Source organism: Stenella coeruleoalba (genome assembly GCF_951394435.1).
Source record: "Stenella coeruleoalba genome assembly, chromosome: 2".
NCBI classification, from domain to species: Eukaryota; Metazoa; Chordata; class Mammalia; order Artiodactyla; family Delphinidae; genus Stenella; species Stenella coeruleoalba.
In genome coordinates, this window is record NC_137147.1 from 66,123,710 (window position 1) to 66,136,918 (window position 13,209).

Genomic DNA, 13,209 nt, shown 5'->3' on the forward strand with positions numbered 1-13,209 from the left:
AGAAGAAGAAGAGAAAAAGAAAGGGACTGAGAAAATATTTGAAGAGATTATAGTTGAAAAATTCCCTAATATGGGAAAGGAAATAGTTAATCAAGTCCAGGAAGCACAGAGAGTCCCATGCAGGATAAATCCATGGAGAAAGATGCCAAGACATGTATTAATCAAATTATCAAAAATTAAATACAAATAAAAAATATTAAAATCAGCAAGGGAAAAACAACAAACCACCTACAAGGGAATCCCCATAAGGTTAACAGCTGATCTTTCAGCAGAAACTCTGCAAACCAGAAGGGAGTGGCAGGACATATTTAAAGTGATGAAAGGGAAAAACCTACAACCAAGATTACTCTACCCAGCAAGTATCTCATTCAGATTCGACAGAGAAAGTAAAGCTTTATAGACAAGCAAAAGCTAAGAGAATGCAGCACCACAAAACCAGCTGTACAACAAATGCTAAAGGAACTTCTCTAGGCAGGAAACACAAGAGAAGGAAAATATCTACTATAACAAACCCTAAACAATTAAGAAAATAGTCATAGGAACATACATATCGATAATTACCTTAAATGTAAATGGATTAAATGCGCCCACCAAAAGACAACAGACTAGCTGAATGGATACAAAAACAAGGCCTGTATATATGCTGTCTACAACAGACCAACTTCAGACCTAGGGACACATACAAACTGAAAGTGAGGGGATGCAAAAAGATATTCCATGCAAATGGAAATCAAAAGAAAGCTGGAGGAGCCATTCTCGTATCAGACAAAATAGACCTCAAATAAAGACTATTACAAGAGACAAAGAAGGACACTATGTAATGATCAAGGGACAATCCAAGAAGAAAATATAAGAATTGGAAATATTTATGCACCCAACATAGAACCTCTATACATAAGGCAAATGCTAACCACCATAAAAGGGGAAATTGACAGTCACACAAACATACTAGGGGACTTTAACACCCCACTTTCACCAATGGAAAGATCATCCAAAATGAAAATAAATAAGGAAACACAAGCCTTAAATGATACATTAAACAAGATGGACTTAATTGATATTTACAGGACATTCCAACCAAAAACAACAGAATACACATTCTTCTCAAGTGCTCATGGAACATTCTCCAGGATAGATCATATCTTGGGTCACAAATCAAGCCTTGGTAAATTTAAGAAAACTGAAATCGTATCAAGCATCTTTTCCAACCACAACGCTATGAGACTAGATACCAGTTACAGGAAAAAATACAAACACATGGAGGCTAAACAATACACTACTTAATAACCAAGAAATCGCTGAAGAAATCAAAGAGAAAATCAAAAAATACCTAGAAACACATGAAAATGGAGACAGGACGACCCAAAACCTATGGGATGCAGTGAAAGCAGTTCTAAGAGGGAAGTTTACAGCAATACAATCCTACCTAAAGAAACAGGAAACATCTGAAATAAACAACCTAACCTTGCACGTAAAAGCAATTAGAGAAAGAAGAACAAAAAAAAACCCAAAGTTAGCAGAAGGAAAGAAATCATAAAGATGAGATCAGAAATAAATGAAAAAGAAATGAAGGAAACGATAGCAAAGATCAATAAAACTAAAAGCTGGTTCTTTGAGAAGATAAAAAAAATTAATAAACCATTAGCCAGACTCATCAAGAAAAAAAGGGAGAAGACTCAAATCAATAGAATTAGAAATGAAAAAGGAGAAGTAACAACTGACACAGCAGAAATACAAAAGATCATGAGAGATTACTGCAAGCAACTCTATGCTAATAAAATGGACAACCTGGAAGAAATGGACCAATTCTTAGAAATGCACAATCTGCCAAGAGTGAATCAGGAAGAAATAGAAAACATGAGCAGACCAACCACAAGCACTGAAATTGAAACTGTGATTAAAAATCTGCCAACAGGGCTTCCCTGGTGGCGCAGTGGTTGAGAGTCCACCTGCCAATGTATAGGACACGGGTTCATGCCCCGGTCCAGGAGGATCCCACATGCCGCGGAGCGGCTGGGCCCGTGAGCCATGGCCGCTAAGCCTGCGCGTCCGGAGCCTGTGCTCCGCAATGGGAGAGGCCACAACAGTGAGAGGCCTGCATACCGCAAAAAAAAAATAAAAAAAATAAAAAGTTCTTAAAATCTTCCAACAAACAAAAGCCCAGGACCAGATGGCTTCATAGGCGAATTCTATAAAACATTTAGAGAACAGCTAACACCTGTCCTTCTCAAACTCTTCCAAAATATAGCAGAGGGAGGAAAACTCATTCTACAAAGCCACCATCATCCTGATACCAAAACCACACAAGGCTGTCACAAGGAAAGAGAGCTACAGGCCAATATCACTGATGAACATAGATGCAAAAATCCTCAGCAAAATACTAGCAAACAGAATCCAACAGCACATTAAATCGATCATACACCATGATCAAGTGGGGTTTATTCCAGGAATGCAAGGATTCTTCAATATACACAAATCAATCAATGTGATACACCGTATTAACAAATTAAAGGAGAAAAACCATATGGTCATCTCAATAGATGCAGAAAAAGCTTTTGACAAAATTCAACACCCATTTATGATAAAAACCCTCCAGAAAGTAGGCATAGAGGGAACTTTCTTCAACATAATAAAGGCCATATATGACAAACCCACAGACAACATCATCCTCAATGGCGAAAAACTGAAAGCATTTCCACTAAGATCAGGAACAAGACAAGGTTGCCCACTCTCACCACTGTTATGCAACACAGTTTTGGAAGTCTTAGCCACAGCAATCAGAGAAGAAAAGGAAATAAAAGAATCCAGGGCTTCCCTGGTGGCACAGTGGTTGAGAGTCCGCCTGCCGATGCAGGGGACATGGGTTCATGCCCTGGTCCGGGAAGACCCCACATGCCATGGAGCAGCTGGGCCCATGAGCCATGGCCGCTGAGCTTGCGCATCCGGAGCCTGTGCTCCGCGACGGGAGAGGCCACAACAGTGAGAGGCCCGCGTACCGCAAAAAAAAAAAAAAAAAAGGAATCCAAATCAGAAAAGAAGAAGTAAAGCTGTCACTGTTTGCAGATGACATGATACTATACATAGAGAATCCTAAAGATGCTACCAGAAAACTACTAGAGCTAATCAATGAATTTGGTAAAGTGCAGGATACAAACAATGCACAGAAATCTCTGGCATTCCTACACACTAATGAAAAATCTGAAAGTGAAATCAAGAAAACACTCTCATTTACCATTGCAATAAAAAGAACAAAATATCTAGGAATAAACCTACCTATGGAGACAAAAGACCTGTATGCAGAAAATTATAAGACACTGATGAAAGAAATTAAAGATGATACAAATAGATGGAGAGATATACCATGTTCTTGGATTGGAAGAATCAACATTGTGAAAATGACTCCACTACCCAAAGCAATCTACAGATTCAATGCAATCCCTATCAAACTACCACTGGCATTTTTCACAGAACTAGAACAAAATATTTCACAATTTGTATGGAAACACAAAAGACCCCGAATAGCCAAAGCAATCTTGAGAACGAAAAACGGAGCTGGAGGAATCAGGCTCCCTGGCTTCAGACTATACTACAAAGCTACAGTAATCAAGACAGTATGGTACTGGCACAAAATCAGAAATATAGATCAATGGAACAGGATAGAAAGCCCAGAGATAAACCCAAGCACATATGGTCACCTTATCTTTGATAAAGGAGGCAGGAATGTACAGTGGAGAATGGACAGCCTCTTCAATAAGTGGGGCTAGGGAAACTGGACAGGTACATGTAAAAGTATAAGATTAGATCACTCCCTAACACCATACACAAACATAAGCTCAAAATGGATTAAAGACCTAAATGTAAGGTCAGAAACTATCAAAGTCTTAGAGGAAAACATAGGCAGAACACTCTTATGACATAAATCACAGCAAGATCCTTTTTGACCCACCTCCTAGAGAAATGGAAATAAAAACAAAAATAAACAAATGGGTGGCTTCCCTGGTGGCACAGTGGTTGAGAGTTCGCCTGCCAATGCAGGGGACACGGGTTTGTGCCCCGGTCTGGGGGGATCCCACATGCCGTGGAGTGGCTGGGCCCATGCGGCTGGGCCCGTGCGGCTGGTCCCGTGAGCCATGGCTGCTGAGCCTGTGGGTCCGGAGCCTGTGCTCCGCAGTAGGAGAGGCCACAGCAGTGAGAGGCCCGCGTACTGCAAAAAAAATTTAAAAAAATAAACAAATGGGACCTAATGAAATTTCAAAGCTTTTGTACAGCAAAAGAAACCATAAACAAGACTAAAAGACAACCCTCAGAATGGGAGAAAATATTTGCAAACGAAGCAACTGACAAAGGATTAATCTCCAAAATTTACAAGCAGCTCATGCAGCTCAATAACAAAAAAACAAACAACCGAATCCAAAAATGGGCAGAAGACCTAAATAGACATTTCTCCAAAGAAGATATACAGATTGCCAACAAACACATGAAAGAATGCTCAACATCATTAATCATTAGAGAAATGCAACTCAAAACTACAATGAGATATCATCTCACACCAGTCAGAATGGCCATCATCAAAAATCTAGAAACAATAAATGCTGGAGAGGGTGTGGAGAAAAGGGAACCCTCTTGCACTGTTGGTGGGAATGTAAATTGATACAGCCACTATGGAGACCAGTATGGAGGTTTCTTAAAAAACTAAAAATAGAACTACCAAATGATCCAGCAATCCCACTACTGGGCATATACCCTGAGGAAAACATAATGTAAAAAGAGTCATGTACCACAATGTTCACTGCAGCTCTATTTACAATAGCCAGGACGTGGAAGCAACTTAACTGTCCATTGACAGATGAATGGATAAAGAAGATGTGGCACATATATACAATGGAATAGTACTCACCCATAAAAAGAAACGAAATTGAGTTATTTGTAGTGAGGTGGATGGACCTAGAGACTGCCATACAGAGTGAAGTGAGTCAGAAAGAGAAAACTAAATAGCATATGCTAACATATATATATGGAATCTAAGAAAAAAAAAATGGTTCTGAAGAACCTAGGGGCAGGACAGGAATAAAGTCTCAGACGTAGAGAACTGACTTGAAGACACGGGGAGGGGGAACGGTAAGCTGGGACAAAGTGAGAGAGTGGCATGGACTTATATATACACTACCAAATGTAAAACAGATAGCTAGCGGGAAGCAGCCGCATAGCACAGGGAGATCAGCTTGGTGCTTTGTGACCACCTAGAGGGGTGGGATAGGGAGTGTAGGAGGGAGGGAGACGCAAGAGGGAAGAGATATGGGAACATATGTATATGTATAACTGATTCACTTTGCTATAAAGCAGAAACTAACACACCATTGTAGAGCAATTATACTCCAATAAAGATGTAAAAAAAAAAACCTCAATAATTAAAAAATATATATATTAAGACCTACTCAAATGTGTCCTTTCCATAGATGTATCCAGTTAAGAATCACATGAGTCTCTACACATTACATTACACTTAAACTTGGACTGGTAACTAGGATTTATTCAATTTAAAGTTGAATCAAGCCTCTACTTTCTTCTCTCTCTACCTAGCTTTAAATCAAGCTGCCATTCACAAGAATTTTAATCTCTCAGTAGAGAAAAATATGTTTCTTAATTCTATTAACTAACATTTAATAAGAATCTGAATGTCAGAAGAAGTAATGGTTGTACAGTGATGAGAGAACAATTTCCTACTACTTATCAAAGGACTGTCTAAATCTTCAATTTCAGTCAAGAAAGAAAGAGGAACAAGGGTAACATAAAGGAAAAAGTTCACATGGCTGGACAGAGGGCAGAGATGAGCTCATGAAAAGTACAGAAGAATCCCAAATGATAAACTGTTTGTAAACAAGCTGGAAAAGTAGAAATGGAAGAGTATCGAATTAAAGACTATTTTAGAACAACAAAAACAAACAAACAAAAAAACACCTAAGAGATCATCGTAGTCTTCTGACCTTTTTAGTGAAGAAGAAACAGGCCCAGAGATAAATGTCATAGCTGGATCTAGCTTCCAAATCTCTTTCCAACATACCATAAAGCTTAACTGCTAACAATCACTAACCATTCCCCTTTGTCTCTCTCATCTCATCCCCTACTATTTTTCCCCTTTTCACTCCACTCCAGACACACTGCTCCCTGCAGTGTATTTAACACACCAGGTATGCACCTGCTTTAGGTGCACGTGGTTCTCTCCATCACTTCTTTCAAGTCTTGATTCAAACATCACCATGTAGTGAGGCCTTCACTCGTCACTCTATCTAAAACTCCAACTCCCTCATCATAACCGTGCATATTTCCTACTCCCCTTCCTGCTTTTTCTTTCTTCTTAGCACCTATATCAATATTTAACATACTATATATTTACTTATTTATCTTGTTTATTGTGTCTCCCCACTCGAATGTTAATTTCACTAGGGTAAGGAATTTTGTATGTTTTATTCACTGCTGTACCTAGAATCTAGAACAATAGGCAGTTGTGGAGAGACTCTGTTCTATCTCAAGAAATTCTGATTCAGTAGGTCTGGGCTGGGGTCCAATAAACTGCATTGTAACACTCTGGGGTATAAGATGACCACAATGTGAAAAACAGTAAAATAGATAGTATGGAAAGGCAAAGATGAAAATTTGCTATAAGGCCCCACATCTTGGGACCAGCAGGATCAGGGTAACAGTGATCTACAGTAATCAACAGTAACAATGAAGAGGGTTTTTTTTTTTAACTATAAAAAAGTAGTTCACATTCTGCCATATGGGTAAATAGTCAGTCACATATTGCATGGGACATATGCATATAAAAAATTATTCGTTGTTTATCTAAAATTCAAATTTAATTGAGTGGGTGTCCTATATTTTTATTTGCTAAATCTAGCAACCCTACCATGGCATCTCTTCTCAACAGTGCAGTGAGAATGATTCAGAGTTGAAACATAAGTCAGATCGTGTCTGCTCAAAACCCTTCACTGACACCCCCTCCTGCATTTCACTCATGAAAAGCCAAAGTCCTTACGACAATTCACCAGACCCCACATAATCTATCCAGCTCCCCATACCCGTGCCTCCCAGCCCTGTTCGCTTTCCTCACCTGTTACTACTCCAGTCCACTTCTTACTCCAAGGGCCACAGTGGGCTTTTCACTATTCCTTGAATAATAAGCTAGACATGCTCCCACATAGTAGCCTTGGAACTGGCTGTTCCTTTTGCCTGACACAATCTTCCCACAGATAGTCACACAGACTACACTCTCACCTTCTTCACGTTTCTGCTCAAATGTCATATTTTCAGTGGAGCTTACCCTATGTTAAAGTGCGAACCCCCCCTCACCCACAAGCATTTTCCCTCCCCCTTATTTCAGACTACTTTTATCACTTTCTAACATAATATTTAACTTACTTATGATGTCTAACATCTATTTATTGTAAACTCCATAAGGGTAAGGGTATCTCCAAGCACCTTAAACAGTAATCATAAGATAAATATCCATTTAATGAATAGATGGATGAATGGATGAACTAATGAATGAATAAACAAACCTCCATTTGTTCCTCTGTAGAGTATCAGGGTTGATTACTATATGATCCCTACGGCCCCTCTTAAGCTCTAACATTCTACGAGTTCATGAAATTCCCTCTCCTAATACCTCTATACTAATGTTTTAACTTATAGGATTCAAAATTAACTAATGTAGGTAAAGTTTAAAATATTCTGGTGTTAAAGAAAGGGTCATAAATTTCCTTGCAGTCTATTCCTAACCACCATTTTTCCCCCAAGAAAATCCATCTTCATTTTTCTATTGATCTCAACTCCAGAAAAATGGAACTTCATGGAATAAAATCTAGTGCAAAGACTGTCTATAGTGGGCTGCTGTAAAAAAAAAAAAAATGATAAGAGTACAGTACCTTAAAAAAAAAAAGTACACTACCTAAATCTTTGAAAACTAAAGACACAATCCAGTATGAAAGGGCTCATTAAAAAGAGGGCAATTTTTAAAACCGCTCACTACCAAGTTCAGGTTCAATCCAGGGTTTTAAACATAAAATGGCTGCATAGGAGTTTTGGGGTGTGTGTGTGTGTGTGTGTGTGTGTGTGTGTGTGTGTGTGTGCGTGTGTGTGTGTGTGTGTGTGTGTGTGTGTGTGTATTTTCCTTTCCAGAGCAGACAAGCAACATCTTCTTTAACAAGAAGCAACTACCTTAAGTCCCATATTTTCATCTAGTAAGTAACAGAGAAAGTAAATGAGGAGTAAAACAACTAAGATTAAGAAAAGAAAAACCTTGAATCCTTGGCCTTCTAATTAAAGGGGGAAAAAAAGTATTGATGCTCTTAGTAAGCAGTCTTCAAAATCAGAGAAAAATTAGGAAGCCTTCTATGACCATGGTAATACAAATGCAGAAAAAGATACTTCTAGATACTAACCCCTAAAAATAATAGTCATCTTATCTGCAACATCAACCAGCCACTTTTTTGACAGAATCTAAGCCTTAAGACCTAGAAACCTAACCAAACAAGAACCTTTCCCAAATCAGATAAGGTGCTGCAGCAAAAGCACTGAAAACCAACATCGATTCCTTCAGAATATCCTTAACTAAACTGCAGTGCAGGGAAGAGCATTCACAATTCTGATAGCAGCTCTTGCAAATAAAAGCAATGCAGCAACCATAGGAATCAGATGTAAACAGAGCACATGATATACCCTCCAGACTCAAAATCACAGGAGCCAAGCAGCTGGTTTTAAAACCCATGTCTTCATGTGCCCTCTGCTCTCTTCTCAGCTACCCTTCTAACACTGCCCTACTGAGGATGTAGGGGCCTCCTTATTCCTCAAGGAGATGTGATGGGGGAAATAAATTACTGAGAAAAAAAAATTGAGAAAGGAAAAATGAATTGGTGAGAGCCAAGTTAGGGAGGAAGGGGAGAATAATTAAGAAAAAAGGACAGACTGTTCTGTAAGAAAGATCTGGATAACTTCTTATTGTACAGAATCAGGTCATGAAATTCAAAGGATGTGTACCAGTTTTGCCACCAATATGTTACAAACTAAAGGAAACTAAGGAAGAGTATACTAAATGTAAAATTTGGGTAACTGTTCTCTTTCTAACTCACAACAAATTCAGCAACTTCCATTCCATCCCAAAGTGAGAGAATGAATTACTGGCAGCAAGTTGCACTTTACCAAAAGAAATTTAAAAGGTAGGCCAAAGGGTGCTGAGAAGGAAACACACAGCCAACAGCTTCTTAAGAGCTATTCAAAACAAAATTGCTATTGCTTCTAATGGGAAATGTCAAAGCACATTGTGCATAATGCTTTCTACCTAAAACCATACAGAAAATAGAGGGGAAAAGCAGTTTGGGGCTCCTACCTTCTGAAAATTACCTTATAAAACCGTACTGTTATTTTATTGTGCTTGGTAAGTGCGGTGCGTGTGTCTGTGTGCTTATGCAGGAGGAGGAAGAGTAAGTAAGGAAAAATTCCGAACACACGATGGGCTTTAGAGTCTAGTTACACACTCCCAACACTCTGTTGCACAATTAATTTAAAAAAAAAAACACACGGCTTTATCTTTCACTTTAATATTTGACATTAAGTTTCTTACTCAGTACACTGAATTATTCTTATAAAAGATACCAGAGAAGTAGACACACACGTCTCAAGTCAATTAATACTATTTATATACATCAGTGGTGATCTGTTAGCAAGCAAAACTGTTTATATATTCCATAAAATGTATGAACCTTGAGGATTTAGATAATTCAGTTAATCACAGATGCATCCATATCATGAGTGAAATAAACAATTGTATTGTATTCAAATATTTATATTACTACACAACAAATAAAAATAAAGTTCAAAAACTACGGAAAACCCTCAAGGTACCATTATGATCATCAAGTATAAAATGATGTATTACCTAAACCCAAGTAAGTTATATTTATATAATTAATTACAATTAAATACCTACTGTAATATACAGTATACTTTATATGTTTTTTACAGTATATATTTTTTTCATTATTTTTTTGTGGCTGAGTAGTATTCCATTGGATATATATCTTCTTTATCTATTCATCTATTGATATTAATGGATACTTAGGTCGCTTCCATATCTTGGCTTTTGTAAATAACGCTGCTATGAACACTGGGGTGTGCACATTTTTTCAAATTAGTGTTTTTGTTTTCTTGGAATATATGCCCAGCAGTGAAATTGCTGGATCATATGATAGTTCTATTTTTAGTTTTTTAAGGAAACTTCATACTGTTTTCCACAGTGGCTGCACCAATTTACATTCCCACCAACAATGTGCAAGGGTTCCCTTTTCTCCACAACCCTTGATGCAAATTTTTTTTTTTTTTTTTTTTTTTTTTTTGCGGTACGCGGGCCTCTCACTGTTGTGGCCTCTCCCGTTGCGGAGCACAGGCTCCAGACGCCCAGGCTCAGTGGCCAAGGCTCACGGGCCTAGCCACTCCACAGCATGTGGGATCTTCCCGGACGAGGGCATGAACCCGCATCCTCTGCATCAGCAGGTGGACTCTCAACCACTGCGCCACCAGGGAAGCCTGATGCAATATTTTTAAGTGAGGATCAATGAAAAATGTTTTTCAAAATATTAACACCTAACTTGAAGTTCAAAAATGGTTAATCTATTAATTCTATTCCCAAGTAGCAAAAATGTTTTTTTCATAAATGAAAAACAATGTTACTTAATACCATATGGGGACTTCCCTGATGGTCCAGTGGCTAAGACTCCACGCTCCCAATGCAGGTGGCCTGGGTTCAATCCCTAGTCAGGGAACTAGATCCCACATGCCACAACTAAAGATCCCACATGCCTCAGCCAGATAAATAAATATTTTTGTTTAAATACCATATGACTCACATAAGTAATTATTATTTTTAGGATTTTTTTAAAATAACTAATTTATTAAAGGCATAGTAGAATGCACAAAAAAGCTATCTGGGATTTGCATCACTAAATAGATGGGCAATTTAGCTAAGTTACTAACCTCACCAAACCTCAGTTTTCTTACCTACAAAATAAAGATTAAAAAGATACATACATTACAGGATTTTTGTGAGACTGCAGAACAGTGTGAATTTGTGAAACTTAAAGAACAGTTAACAGTTATATAGAACTATAAGCCACATACTTCCTAAATACTGTAGGTATGTTAGCTTATGTAATCCTCACAACTACTTCATGAGGCAGGTGTACACTATAATGTCAAGACACAGCAAAGATTAGTAATTTACCTAAAGTCACACAGCTGTAGTGCAGGAGCTGCGATAGGAACCCAGGCAGCATGCCTTCAGAGTCCACAGGTACCCCTACAGCATGGTGCCCCTCTCCTACAAGACATATTAAGTCAACTTCCTAGCACAAAGTAAATACCCAATGTTAGTGTCTTTTCTCCCTTTCACCAAGACCTCTTTATGCACTGAAACAGGAAAAATGAGCATTCATTCTCAGTGAGTAGTAATTTATCACACAAGACAATCATCCACAATAACATTCTAATTATTAACCCAGGCAACAAGCTTTGAGAGTAACAAAATGATCCTTAATGTGCACTTACTGCTTTTATCCAAATTGTCTGTTTTTTGTTTTATAAGAGAAAGAATCCTGCCTAGTTTAAGGTTTTATATGAGATTACTGTGAAAAACAGGCTCTACTAAATATTAAGTAATATATTTCACAGAAATTGGATTAGAGATTTTGGTATACTCGCTGATTTTCAAATTATATACGTATATAGATTACACAGAACAGACACAGCCAAAAATGCAGTTAAGAAAATAAACAAAGTTTATATGCTCAAGCTTAGAAGATGTTTGGCTGGGCCAAAAAAAAATCAGCTATTGATTACAATGGATACTAAGCAACAAGAAAAGCAATTTATGATATTTGCTTCTTATTTTCTTTTTGCTGTAGCTTTACAGAAATTTGTTTCTTTGCTAAATCAAATACCCAGTACTTACTACAGGCTAAGACATATAAAAATAGCCAGTTACTGAATCCTTACTATATGCCAGCATTTATGCTAGATACATTACATATATACTGTATATTTCACAAAAGCTATGTAAAGTAGCTATTATTGTTGTTGTTACACATTTCACAGATGAGGGACCTGAGCTCTGTGAGGTCAAGTGCCTTGCCCAAGTTCACACAGTTAGTAAGCGAAGAGTTGGGATTTAAATTCAGGTTTGCCTAAAACCAAAGTCCACATTTTTCCTACCAAATATAGGTAAACCTAGCTGTGCATCAGAATTACCTGGGAGCTTGTTAACAAAATTGATGGTCAAATCCCAGACCTAAAATAATCAAATTCTCAGAGATTCTGATTTATTTAACAAGCTCCCCAGGTGATTCTCATGCAGCAAGCTGGCACTGGTCCAAGGAGTAGCCCTTAAAAACCACTGAACTGGGTCGTATGGTAGTTCTATTTGTAGTTTTTTAAGGAACCTCCATACTGTTCTCCATAGTGGCTGTACCAATTCACATTCCCACCAGCAGTGCAAGAGTGTTCCCTTTTCTCCACACCCTCTCAAGCATTTATTGTTTCTAGATTTTTTCCAACAATCCCACTATTGGGCATATACCCGGAGAAAACCATAATTCAAAAAGAGTCATGTACCAAAATGTTCATAGCAGCTCTATTTACAATAGCCAGGACATGGAAGCAACCTAAATGTCCATCATCAGATGAATGGATAAAGAAGATGTGGCACATATATACAATGGAATATTACTCAGCCATAAAAAGAAACGAAATTGAGTTATTTGTAGTGAGGTGGATGGACCTAGAGTCTGTCAGAGTGAAGTAAGTCAGAAAGAGAAACACAAATACCGTATGCTAACACATATATATGGAATCTAAGAAAAAAAAATGTCATGAAGAACCTAGGGGTAAGACGGGAATAAAGACACAGACCTACTAGAGAATGGACTTGAGGACATGGGGAGGGGGAAGGGTAAGCTGTGACAAAGTGAGAGAGTGGCATGGACATATCTACACTACCAAACGTAAAATAGATAGCTAGTGGGAAGCAGCCGCATAGCACAGGGAGATCAGCTCGGTGCTTTGTGACCACCTAGAGGGGTGGGATAGGGAGGGTGGGAGGGAGGGAGACGCAAGAGGTAAGAGATATGGGAACATATGTATATGTATAACTGATTCACTTTG

The 13,209-nt window shown here is 38.2% G+C and overlaps 1 protein-coding gene across 12 annotated transcripts in view; it reads right to left on the bottom strand.

Annotated features, from left to right (window-relative positions):
* The window catches only part of NUBPL (NUBP iron-sulfur cluster assembly factor, mitochondrial), a 277,378-nt gene that overhangs the window by 202,422 nt on the left and 61,747 nt on the right, over positions 1 to 13,209 (bottom strand). The window lies entirely within an intron of this gene.